This window comes from Pleurodeles waltl, chromosome 7, assembly GCF_031143425.1.
Source record: "Pleurodeles waltl isolate 20211129_DDA chromosome 7, aPleWal1.hap1.20221129, whole genome shotgun sequence".
NCBI classification, from domain to species: domain Eukaryota; kingdom Metazoa; phylum Chordata; class Amphibia; order Caudata; family Salamandridae; genus Pleurodeles; species Pleurodeles waltl.
In genome coordinates this window covers 1,069,850,324-1,069,862,216 of record NC_090446.1, presented here as the reverse complement: position 1 = coordinate 1,069,862,216, position 11,893 = coordinate 1,069,850,324, and the positions used below count along the sequence as shown (strand labels likewise).

General features: G+C 41.3%; 1 protein-coding gene across 1 annotated transcript in view; it reads right to left on the bottom strand.

Moving 5' to 3' along the window:
- Nucleotides 1-2,438: 2,438 nt before the first annotated feature.
- Nucleotides 2,439-11,893, bottom strand: part of C7H17orf67 (chromosome 7 C17orf67 homolog) — a 170,831-nt gene continuing 161,376 nt past the window's right edge. Inside the window, exon 4 of the mRNA XM_069202024.1 lies at nucleotides 2,439-2,994. The gene's annotated coding sequence lies outside the window, so the exon portion shown is untranslated. The remainder of the gene's footprint in view (nucleotides 2,995-11,893) is intronic.

Genomic DNA, 11,893 nt, shown 5'->3' with positions numbered 1-11,893 from the left:
CTACTCCCTCACCACCACCACCTCTGATAAACAAACACCCCCACCCTGATACACAAACACCCCCATCCCCATACACGCACACACCTGCAGACTTGTGCACACCACACAAAAGACCCCACCCCCCACAGCCACAAACGCACACATCACCCCCCACCCCCACTAGTCACGTCGCCCCTCACCCCCCTCCCGGCATACAGTCACACAGACACCCACACACATACCACACGTACACCCATTCACTAACACTGCCATATACGCAGTCATAAACACACTGCCATACATGTATTCATACACACACTGCATATACGCATTCATACACACACTGCATACACGCATTCACACATGCATACTTCCAGACATACTCACACACATTCTTACACACAGTCACACTGACATGCAGACACGCACTCACTTCACCATTCTTACATGCATTCACTCACATGCAAACAACCACGCGAGCAACACAACACACATAGACGCATTCACACACACACTCACACATTCATGCACACACTCACAACAACCCCACCCTCCCACCCCCTTCCCTGTTGGACGCCCAACTTACCTTGTCCAGCGAGGAGGTTGTCCGCCAGGGAAGGAGTACTGCTACCACCATCAGCGCCCCACGAGCAGAACACCGCCAGGCCGTATCACTGGTCATAATACAGCTGGCTGCGTTCTACTGGCGGGCAGTGTTGGTGTTAGCAGCACCAGCTTACCACCATCCGCCAGCATGAGCACTGCCAGATTTCCGCCCTTATTGTGGTGGAAGTCAGGCAGTGCTCATGATATGGCAGACAGATGGTAGCCGCCGTGGCAGTCTGTTGGTGGCCGTCACCATGGAGGTAGGTGGTTTTTACCGCCAATGTCATAATGTCCACAAATAACTCTCTCTATTTCTCTTCCACAAACTCTCTCCTCCCCAGGACTTCTCTTCGATATCCCTCCCCATAACAATTCACTCAGTACATCTACTTCCCCAAAACTGAATGTGCAAACTGACATCTATGCTTCAGAGCAACACACATTACCTCAAAGGCACATCGCATGTCCCTGTACCCTGTGATCACTAGATCCCATATAACATCCTATTCCCTAATCGCCAGAGCTAAGCCTCTTAAAAACAATCAAATATCAATCTAGTCAAGTAACCTCAGGAAAATTATTTCCTCTCAACTCAAAGACCCAGCTCATAAACATCACATCAAATCTGCCCTCTAGAACTGTGCACACATTCTGTAATGCAGCTTTCCTATTTGCCCTCACACAAACCTTGGTCTGCTACTCCACCACACCGCTATTGTAACACTAAGATTTCAGTATTCTCTGCCTTGATAGAATGGTAAAAATTAGTGAGGTGGGTTGATCTTTATCCACAAAGAGTCCCTTAAATGGAAACTGATGAATTCAATAAATTGCTCCTTGTTTCAATGCCTTACTGTGGGGGACTGTAAATACCATGCTAAACCACCTAGGCTGAACATTTTATACCACAACAAAAATAATTGTATTCATGATTTGTTTGATTATAGCTCTGATCAGCTCACCTTCTCCTGTGATTAGATTTTTCTGGTAGATTTTAACCTCCACCGGGAAAAAGACAAAGCCTCCCACACATCCCTCCTCCTGGGCCTCCTTTTGGGCAACAATTCAACATACCTTACCAACAATTAAGGTCCTTTGTTGGACCTAAAGAAACATCACATACAAACCTCCAATCCTCTCAAATTAAGTAGATCAAATCACTTCCCCATTCTTTTTTAAAAACCTGTCATAAACACATCCTCTCCATGATAGACCAGTGATGGCAATGGGAAAGTCTAAAGACCTCATACAAATTGACAACAAACACTGAGAAAGACACCCGGTCAGACTTTAATGAGCTAAACACTGGCAAGCCCATTTGTGCTATCTCTCTGTGCAAACTATGCCTTTCTGTGCCTCCTATATATGTGTGCATATTTGTGCATGTCTAAGCAGTAGTGTTACAAACCTTGTGTGGGCCCTCATGCAAGGTACATGGGGGAAGCCTTCTCTGGACTCAATCAGGAGCTAACAGGCCAGGGTACTGTGCTTAGAGGGCCCCCCTGGGAGCTTGGGGGCACCACAGGGGCTGTGGAGGCCTATGTTACACCAATTTGTCTAGGTTTGCCTGTATTAGCACAATATAATTCCAGGTCTATTGGCTTTGTGAATTCTTGTTAATTTTCTAGGAAATGCAACATGTCATAATAAGATAAAATAGTTCAGAAGAAGGTAAAAGATGGTGACTTGTCAGATGGTGTAAAGTAATATGTCAGGATTTTTATGACTGTGATGTTTAAAGAGAACTCATCTAAATTTTATCCACATTTTCTATATTTCTTTTCAATAGTAGCTTTAGCTTGGCTTGCTAGGAATTTTTGTTACTTCAAAATAAATGCAAGTCTTTTGCGACATTGTTTTCTGAGCTCTTTATTTCTGTTGGGCACATGAATTGCATAAAGTGTAAACAGTTTTATGAAGCATGTAATCAAAAGGGGATAGAAATATCAATAACAGGTTTCATGCATTCCTATTGGGATAACAGTAAAATAGCATATATATTATCGCACTCGCATACATTAAATATTTAGGTGTGAATCAGGTGATTATAAGAAAGCAATACTACAATTACCAACAATTTAATAGATATGGAGCTAATAACAAATCAAACTGACTCGTGATCAGGAGGGTTTCAATTCCACCTTTACCAGTAACTGCCAAGTTATTTCCTTCAGTTAGCAAGCAGGGTGGCATTTATTAGACAACTATAATGGCACGTAAATTGTACAATACATTAGGTTTCAGGGCCTTAAGAGTACTATTTATGTACTTATTGCATCATGCAATTGAAAAGTGCCAGTAATCACAATCTTAAAACGTTTTTCCAATACTGTGGCAAGGAACAGCTTTCGATGTTTTTCCATCCAAACTAACTCCAGAATGTTTCATCATTATTCAGCATGCCGATAGCTGCAAAATAAAGAAAAACTGTTTGCAGAAGGATCTTAAAGACACTATGATACCACTATTAGTGAGTAACTCTACAGGAATAGTAAGAACATGCACAAAGATGCTCACTATTGATTTGTGCAAACGATTGCATAGTGCTAATAATAGAGAACATTTTGAATGAAGCACTAAATTAACGTCCCATTGGTTTGACAGCCATCAGATCTCACAAATAGTCTAGTGACAAATGAATCATCTTACTTAAACGTTTATGAATAAAACAATAACTGTATCTAAAATGCTGAATCTTCTTCAGTTCAACGAATAGTGTAGAGCAAACTCACACACAAATGCATGATGCTTCTATCATTTTTCCCTAATGCAACACTTATTTTCTACACAGATTATAAAACTTCAGTCATCTATAAACGCACTGAACCCACAGGATGCTAACAGAACAAGCATTTTCAATGCAACGGGTCTCGCATTTGCTCGAGTTAGAGCTATTAGCGTTGTAAACTCCTAACCGGACTTTTCTTGCCACACAAATTAAAAGAAAAAAACGCAGCGCGATTGAACTACGTAAAATGCAGCGCGATCGTGCTGAAATTGAAAATGGAAAAATCGAGTGCGATCGTGCCATGTAAACCCCAGTGCGATCACGCTGCGTAGGAAATAAACAGATAAAGTAGTCCGAAAACCATGTTGAAAACATCGACCCTCGTATGTTTTCAGTAGTTTACCGGTGCTGTGTAGGTGGGCTAAACGCCGGAAAAGGCGTGATGTATGCATGCCTTTCACAAATGAAAGCAAGCTGATTTTAAAGGGTAAGCAAACGAACCAATGAAAGTGACTGACGTGACATGGGCATGGTTGGAAGCCTAAAGAGAGATTACTACAGGGGACGGAGCGCTTTGCGCTCACCCCTAAAAAGCAACTGGCAGAATCATTTAGTTAGTGTTATTTTCCATGAAGGTGGGTAGTCTATCAGTTCAACTCACAATGGCCTGGTGTAACTTTTTAGGAAACAATTATTTTTTAAGAGCTTTCAATGTAATCATACAAAGAATGCACAAAATGGATAAAGGCAACTACAATCCCAGAGAGGGTTTTTCGACAATAGTGATCAGAGCAAGAGGAAGAAAAGGAGTTTTTATTAAAAAACAGTAGTTAAAGCAACATATGAATTAAAGGACAACTGTGTGCGGGCCTACAGTGGGTAAAAATGACAAATTATTCATTTAATTCTTGGTACCTGGAGTCTAAAGAGACATCCATATCCATAAAGGAATGATAGACCATTCCAGCAGTGGTGTTTGTGTGCTGTTGATCAAAGCCTGCCAAATCTAACTCCTGTCATGTCTAAGATCATGTTGAAGATGTCCAGTTCATCCTGTAAATCAGTTTCCCAAAGGATGACACATGCTAAAATTCTATAAGCCATTCTTGCATGTCAAGGTTTCGCCAGTAGGGCCTCATTACGACTTCTTTTTTTTGGAGGGGAAAATATTTGTATTAACATTTTGCTTAATACAGTGTCTCATCAATGTATGGCAGTTACATTCTCAGGTTGCCTCTACTTTTACCATCTAGTTTAACAATGAGATACATTCAGCTGTTCCGTATGTGGGCAGCTTTATTCTGAGCTTGGGTTAGCGCCCGAATATCTCTAATTCAGTGTGGGTCTGTGTATTTCAGGGATGTTTCCCTGCAGTGAGATCCATATTGCCATTATCTTGGTGCGCGGCAGTTTATATCTAAAATCGTCAAACTATGACTTCAGTGGTCCTTTCACAGGACCGCTGAAGCTGCTGCAGGCAAAAGAGTGCCAGTACTGGAGGTCTTTTGCCTTTCATATTAGGAGTGTTCCGCTGGCCCAGCGAAACAGTCACCACAACATTGACGCCGGCTTGTAATTGAGCCAGCGGCAATGTTGTGGTGTGTCGGGTGCGACAGCATCTGTCACGCATTTCACTGCCCGTAATTCGGGCAGTGAAATGCGCAATGGGGCTGCACAAGGGGCCCCTGCACTGCCATGGGGCAGTGCAGGGGCCCACCCAACACCCCCATTCTGCCACCCTTTCCATGGTGGTGTTTACCGCTGTGTAAAGGCTGGCGGATGGGGACTTGTAATCCCCCAGGTCATCGCTGCTTGCAGCACTGCCCTGGCAGATTACAACGGCTGGGACTACCAGGCTGCACGCTGGCTGCAGCCTGACAGTGTCTGCGGTTGTCTGTGGTGGCTCTGCCATGGTCATAATGGGGCGGTCGAACTGTCCTGTCTGCGGCGGCTCGACTGCCATCACGAGGCTGGAAGTTTTAAGACCGCCAGCCTCGTAATGAGGCCCATAGTTTGGCTATAGCCAATAAAAAGACAATCAAATTCCGCCAGGGTGGATTCCTGTTAGTAATATTCACCACGCCACATAAGACTAACAGTCTTGTAGTTGGTTTTAAAACATAGCCAGTCACAGTTCATTACCAAAGCTGGAAAGATAGGGACACCCTATTCCATGTGTACAGAGTTGCACTCTGGCGAGCCACATCTCCAGTGAAGATACTTAGGACTTGGATCTGCTGCAGCAGGCAAGAGGGAGTCGAATACTAATTTTGCAGGATCTTAAAATGACAAAATTTCAGTCTGGACTCCCGTAGGTCCTTCTCAAGCATGATAATTCCGGGCACCCATTTTTTATGTAGAATAGATTTTGCCTATTTTCAGAATATTATCATACTACAGAAATACAGAAGATAATGCCTTTTTATAAGTGTTCCCAATTATTCAGATAGAACAAAATATATTGATCTCAAATGGCATCAGACCCAAGTGGCCTTTGAGCCAGTGATAAATGAACGTTTTTTTCTGAATTGGTCAGGTTATGGTCAGATTTGAGAGTGGTGAAGATTTTTAATGAGACAAAGAGACATCCTTAAGGACACCTTTTAAAATTTGGACTGCCGTTTGTTTTCAATGCGGCCACTATGTATTGCTGCCCCTAATCTGGAAGGCAGAGCTACGTCCTATGGAGAGCATAGCGGTGTTACAGAATTACATAACCTGCAGAGCTTACATTGTATGCACTGTGATCCCGGATTCAAACATGACATACTAGATAAGATTAAAGGATTAAAGGATTTTTGGGGTGCGTTTTGTAGGCTGTGTAGGGGGTCCTAGATATTGATGATGCTCCACTGTGACATCTTAACTTTAAACTGTGACATCAAAAGACAATCAGCCTTCATGTTCATAGAGGCATTATTTCAGTCAAGCAAGGGCATACTCAGCCTAAGTACTAAAGATGACTTAGGTTTAACTTGTTTCTTAATAAAAATAATGTCCAATAGGGTTTTAGTGTTTCTTTTATTCAGCTGCAGGGTCAGATCCCTGATAGATCATTCCATGAGAGATGGTTGCTTTTTATGCCTGTCTCTTGGAACAGCAGTGTCTCTCATTATTTTCCCCTTCAAGGAAGCCTTTCCTGCTGCCCACAAAATCTTGATTTCTGTAGTGTTTGTTCTCTAGTATTTCAAAGGCAGGGAAACAGCGTAGGCCTAGTCCCCAGCACCAAGCTATAATGCCACCTTTAAAGAATGTCATAATGCTATAAATGTAGTAATTATGCACAGAGGTGTGGAAACCAAACCAACCAAATTCAAATGCTATTATCATGATTTGGAACTCCAAAGAGATCCACATGAATAATGATACAAAACCATAGAAATACTTAATAAATTAATACACTTTTTAAAAAAGAATAAAACTCCAAACCATCAATTCGTTCCTACATAGTTCACACATTACAAAAAATACAGATGTATGGCAGTATTTAATCTAAAATAGGATAAATGTAGCCTCCCACTAAGGACACCAATTCTAAAATTCAAAAGTCCTTGCCCAACAAAATTGAAGGACATTCCCATCCCTACCTTCATCCGTAAGATTTCTCTTTAAAACATGCAGATCCCCATGGTCCCTGCGGTTTTATTCTACGCCAGGGGCCTGACAGCGATCTAATCACAGAATATCAATATATCTGCAGGAAGGTTTGAAAAAACTAAAGAATTCTATAACAGAATCTTTCATTAGGAGGGGTATAACATAAACCTAGGGCCTCTCTATGAGATCTAATATCTAGTCGCAAATAGATGGGTTTCAACCACAATATCCTCTGTGCTGCTAAAGCTGGACAGACACATAAAATGTGTTTGATATTCTGCACCCCACCTTGACACAAGTCACAAGAAATACTAGTGCCATCCCATTTGGAGGTTAGATCCCTTAGAGGTATTCTATTAAGTATGATCATTATGAAAAATCGCCTCACACCATGTGGAAGATTCCAAGTCAGGTAAGGTTGCACCACTTTCACAGATACAGGCTTGATTAACTTCTTGAGACCTCTTTTAGGGCAGCAAGCATCAACATCACTTGAAAAGCCTTTGGACCACGTCACGTCCTTCAAGATTCTTTTTAGACTTATGAGGGGTATTGAAGGAGTGAGGTCCGAGTCCAGCTCTAAGAGCTGAATAGCATAAATGTAATTTCTCTCAAATCTTAAAAAATGTAATTAAAAGCCAGATTTCTCAGAGTAAATTCCACGCTATAGATTAGGCAATGTGCCCTTCTAATTACAGCCGCAAGGCCTTGCACAAAGATATTCTTAATGCCAAATTCATGCCTTAGAGCTGCCTCTGAAGCTGAGTGATTACAAGAAGCCTTGCGTCTTAAGATACGGGCTTCTGTCTTGTCAAGGAAATCCCATTTATTTATGTCTATACATTCTAACGCATATAGAAGAGTAGCTGGTATCTTAACTTGATAGGCAGACAATAAATGCGAAAAGTGGCGTTTACCGTTTGCATTGCAGAAAGCTGCCAAACCTTGAGCATGTGAAATAGCCTTCCCAATATTATTACGAATATGATCTTGATCATTAATTGTGGCGGAAAAGATATTACCCAAAAACTGATATGTATCTATCCTCTCCAGCTTATGTTGACCCAAAACCCAGAAGGAACAGATTTTCCTTCTGGTTTTTTTCCCCATGAAGTATACAACCTGAGACTTCAATGTGTTAATTCTTAAGTAGTGCTTCTCAGAGTAAAATATTTAGAGCGTCCAGACATTGATTTAGGCCTTTTGGGGTGAGATCAAACACAACTATGTCGTCCACATATAATAAGCAGGCGATTGGTCGACTACCCAGCGTAGGGGCATAGCCGATAGTACTCCTAAGGATTTTGGGGAGGTCATGGATGTAAAGGGAAAATAGCAGTGGGGCCAATAAACAGCCCTGTTTCAGGCCATTTTTGGTTAAATATTTTGAGGACAATCCCTGCTCTCCACCTATGTGGATTTTACACCAAGTCAAAGAGTGCAGGGCAATCACCAATCGCAGGAGGCATGGTGGAACACCTATTTCCTGAAGTTTCCTCCACAGGATTTTCCTGTCCACTCTGTCAAATGCTGTGGAATAATCAATAAATGCAGCATACAGTAATCCCTCCCTAGTCTGGACATATTTGTCAATTATTGTTTTCATTATTAGTATATTATCTGAAATATTGTGGGCCTTTTTGAAGCCTGTCTGTTCCATTGAAAGAATACTGTTTTCCTCAACCCATTCAGTTAATTGCAATAAGATGCTTTTCTCAAAAATCTTTCCCTTTGCATCTAATAAAGCAATTTGCCAATAATTTAACGGTACTGTTCTGTCTTCCTTTTTATATAAGGGGAGTATTATACTACCCGTCCATGATTCCGGGATATTACCTTGAGCATAGCAGGCGCAAAATACTGGGTGAAGAGGTTTTGCCCATAGTGAAGGCTCCCTTTTAATTAGAATCATCGTAACCTCATCAGGGCCTAGGGAACCCAATGAGCGCATTGAAATTATAATCCCCTCTAATTCAGCCACAGTAGGTGCACCCGTGTTATCCTTTTTTCCCCCTCCGTTTAATACTAACACCTCTCTCCCAGGGTCAACAACCCCGTTTTCAGCATAAAGGACCTGGATGTACAGCTTCAAGTCTTCCTCTGCTATCAGGGGGGGCAAAAAGGGTTTTACGGTTACTGCACCCCTCAGAGATGATAGCCAAAAATTTACTAGGATTTCTCTTTGCAGCTGCTTCCCTCAGAGTGATCGACTTGTGATCCTTTTCTTTCCTTTGGGTAGCCAGTTTCAGCCGTGATCTTCTTCTCTTCAGTAGTGATATTTTCCTACTCATTTCCATAGTCTTACGTACCAGCTGTCGCCTTACTAACTTGTTAATTTCTTTTTTCAGATTCATAATGGGCAGCTGAGCTTTTTTGCCTCCAGTTATATTACGCTCAGGCTGATTACATGTAATAATGTGTCTCATTAAATTGGGAAAATATATTAATGCATCTTTCCCCCAAACCTCCATGTTTCCCACAATATTTTCTAACAATGGCTTTATCAATGTTATTTTAGCTGTCGACCAAAACATTCTCCTGTTGTTCCCATTAATTCTAAGGTTTACACCTTTTATAGACCAATGATCTACTGCCCCTAGCTGCATTTTTAAGATACGTTTTAGAATCATATGGTCACTATGCAGGGTGTATATTATTTCCATATCCTCAGAGGTGTGGAAATAATACTTGATAATGTGCTGTTGACACATAGAACAGGAAGGTGACTTTTTTCATTTGGATGCGTCATCTTCTGATGGTCAAGCATACCTTATTCATGTCAAGTATCTTACAGTAGAGCCCTGTCACAACTGTGTGTGTTCATCTGTTCATCCTGACTAATCGGGGATCAAAAGCATTGTTCCAGTTGCCTCCATCCTCCACTGTGACCTGTATTCTACTAGGTGTTGGGCACGGATACAATCAATTTAGAACTCAAAGCATCTATTTTCACGAAGACAAACCAGCTCTCATCCTTTCTACAGGTTTTGAGGTTCTTCACTGTTGATGTCTTTGTAAAAAGTCATGTGACTCAACATTTTTTAGAGCGTACAGGTGCATAGGTAGTCTGAGTTGAAGGTGCTAATCACTTTATCAATTCGTTGGGCCAGATTTACCAGTTTGTCATGCATCGCAGTGCAGCAGCTGCAAATGCTGCACTGCAAGAGAAGGAGAGAGCAGGAGAGCACCTTATTTGAAGAAATATGGCACTCTCCTCCCCCCCCTCTCCCTTACACCGGCGCAGAAATGTGCAGACGTGCGCCACGGACACACCTTTGCATCATAGTGCAAGGATGTCTTTATGAGTGTGGCATAGGTTTTTTAGTGGAAGGATACCCTTCCTATACAAAATAATATGCATAGACTAACTTTAAACATTTTCCCACTTTGTATGTGTGCTGTACAGTGCAGCACACATGCAAAGTTGGAAAATAAAGGAGAAAAAAAAGCATTTCTCCTTCATAGCACCTATCTGAATGGGTGTTATTTTCTGTATTTATTGTCTAATTCTTTAAGTGAATAGGCCTTAGCGTCAGAAACCTAGAGTGGATGGAAGGGAATGCCCAAGTACCACCAATGGTATACCCCCTTGATGCCAGGTTTAGCGCCGTAAAGTAAATTAGTGAAAAACTATTTAGCATTGTTTTGCATCACTTTTGTGACACAAACATAGCGCTAAAACTTAGTAATTAGACACCTGTGTCTCTTTTGTTTGTCTGATCATGTGGGGGGAATTAATATTCTTCAGGAGTACTTCTGCAGTTGTTTTTTGTCAAAGTAGAAAAGGACTTTCATTTAATATAGTTTGACATGATGTTAACATATAGTAACCGTATAGTTGGATGCCAAGGTGATCCATGGGAAAACATTTTATTAGTGCAAGTTGGGAGTGGAAGAGAGCCACTGAATATAATAACTAATTACTGGGGAATGTTGGTCATTCAGTAGGATGTGAAGACATAGAACCATAGGATGCATGAAGGAATAAATAGGGGTCATGGACCGAAAAGCAATGTCCCACTGTTAAACTACCAAGGATCGGGAAGAATAACCTAGTGACACCATACCCTAAATTTACTTTTATGAGGTGGGAAATACTTAAGAGTGGAGTAGCCAACTTCGATGAGATAGTCAATAATTATAATCAGTATTAAGCTTTAAAGGGTGTCTGAATATTTGAGCACTACTCAGAAAGTGATGAATGATAAAGAGACTTGAGGCATTTTGATGGGCCAATAAGCTTGTTATATGTAAAAATTAAATGTGACAAAGCAGTTCATCAAGTGGCAAGGAAAAGGTAAGATGAAAGTACCAGCATCTATTAATGACTTGTGGCAAATTTGTTGGCAGCAACATATAAGAGAGGACATGGGTCAACAGTGGGTAGGCCAGGGCTCTACCTGATGTAATCAGTTCATAGTGGCCACTAAGCAGTTGCTATTGTGAGACAAAAATGTTATGGATGAAAGGCTGGAACCTACATCAGTATAAAGCAATTGTTTATCCTTCTCTTCTAAAGGAGAACAGGATTTGTTTCTATCATTGGAAGTTGTCACAGGTTCTGAATGCTTTAGTCCGGCCTGCTTATAATGTTTCTATTGATTGCAGTGCACATATGTTCACATTGCACCAACAACAAATTGTGATCAACAGCCCAATGCAGCTGGCCATGACTCCTGGAGATTTCTAGGACTGTCTGCTAAAGGAACCATTCAAGGTCATTGCGTTAGTATTTTCCCCACAAAGCCAAACCTCAAGTGGCACTTTTAAGCCTAGGATGTTGAGGTAAGAATTTCCTGCATCTGATGTTCGTTTCATATAGTATAGCATCACCTTACTAGGTACTTACAAGTAAATTAAATGTGCCAATTTAAGATAAGCCAATTTTACCATGTTTTAGGGAGTGAGCACAAGCACTTAGGAACAACTCCTAAGATAAAAAAGAATTCAGCAACACAGGAGGGGAGAAGGCAAAACGTTTGG